Source organism: Mchenga conophoros, unplaced genomic scaffold (genome assembly GCF_057382185.1).
Source record: "Mchenga conophoros isolate Kocher_MC1m ecotype Shallow Benthic unplaced genomic scaffold, M_conophoros_male_GT1.1 unmapped_scaffold_10, whole genome shotgun sequence".
NCBI classification, from domain to species: domain Eukaryota; kingdom Metazoa; phylum Chordata; class Actinopteri; order Cichliformes; family Cichlidae; genus Mchenga; species Mchenga conophoros.
Genome location: NW_028182337.1, coordinates 392,291 through 393,957, shown reverse-complemented (window position 1 = coordinate 393,957; position 1,667 = coordinate 392,291).

The following is a 1,667-nucleotide window of genomic DNA, read 5'->3' as shown; positions in this document are numbered from 1 at the left end:
CAAAGTGCTACTGAGCGGTGTACCAGGGGCACGGCGAAAGGTTGTTGTACCATAGGCACGAGAAAAGTTGTTGTACCATAGGCACGAGAAAAGCTGTCGTACCAGGGGCACGGAGGAAAGTTGTTGTACCATAGGCACGAGAAAAGTTGTTGTACCATAGGCACGAGAAAAGCTGTCGTACCAGGGGCACGGAGGAAAGTTGTTGTACCATAGGCACGAGAAAAGTTGTCGTACCATAGGCACGAGGAGAGTTTGTGTGGCAAAGTGCTACTGAGCGGTGTACCAGGGGCACGGCGAAAAGTTGTTGTACCATAGGCACGAGAAAAGTTGTCGTACCATAGGCACGAGAAAAGTTGTCGTACCATAGGTACGAGAAAAGTTGTCGTACCATAGGCACAAGCAGTGCGTGCGTGTGTGTGGCAAAGTGTTTCTGCGCAGTGTACCAGGGGCATGTTTGAATTTACATTCTGGAGTACCAGGGGCACGAGGATTTTGCCAGTGGTGTTTTGCTTTGTCAGTGGGAGGGGGCTTAAGTGTGGGTCCACGGGGCCTGCTGGAGGTCAAGGTCCATGCTGGATATGCGCTGGAGCGTAACTACAAGAAAGGTAAGCTAGTGGGGGACTAGAGCAGGGGAGGATGTGCGTCCCCGGGGCATGCTGGAGGTCAAGGGCCATGCTGGATATGCAGTGGAGGGTAACTGCAGGAGAAGGAAAGCTCATGGGGGATTAGAGCGGAGGAGTATGTGGGTCCTCGGGGCCTGCTGGAGGGCAAGGGCCATGCTGGATTTGTGGTGGAGGGTAACTGCGGGAGAAGGAAAGCTAGTGGGGGAGTAGAGCAGAGGAGTATGTTGGTCCCCGGGGCCTGCTGGAGGTCAAGGTCCGTGCTAGATACGTGGTACAGGGTTAACTGCGGGGGGGGGGGTAATGTGGGTTCACGGGGCCTGCTGGAGGTCAAGGTCCATGCTGGATATGCGCTGGAGCGTAACTGCAAGAAAGGAAAGCTAGTGGGGGAGTAGAGCAGGGGAGTATGTGGGTCCCCAGGGCCTGCTGGAGGTCCAGGTCCATGCTAGATATGTGGCACAGGGTAACTGCAGGGGGGGGGTAATGTGGGTCCACGGGGCCTGCTGGAAGTCAAGGTCCATGCTAGACATGTGGTACAGGGTAACTGCAGGGGGAAGGGGGGGGGGGGTAATGTGGGTCCCCGGGGCCTGCTGGAGGTCAAGGTCCGTGCTAGATATGTGGTACAGGGTTAACTGCAGGAGGGGGGGGGGGGGGGGGTAATGTGGGTTCACGGGGCCTGCTGGAGGTCAAGGTCCATGCTGGATATGCGCTGGAGCGTAACTGCAAGAAAGGAAAGCTAGTGGGGGAGTAGAGCAGGGGAGTATGTGGGTCCCCAGGGCCTGCTGGAGGTCCAGGTCCATGCTAGATATGTGGCACAGGGTAACTGCAGGGGGGGGTAATGTGGGTCCACGGGGCCTGCTGGAAGTCAAGGTCCATGCTAGACATGTGGTACAGGGTAACTGCAGGGGGAAGGGGGGGGGGGGTAATGTGGGTCCCCGGGGCCTGCTGGAGGTCAAGGTCCGTGCTAGATATGTGGTACGGGGTAACTGCGGTGGGGGGGGCGGATCTAATGGGGGACTAGATCAGGTGAGGATGTAATGGCCAGTT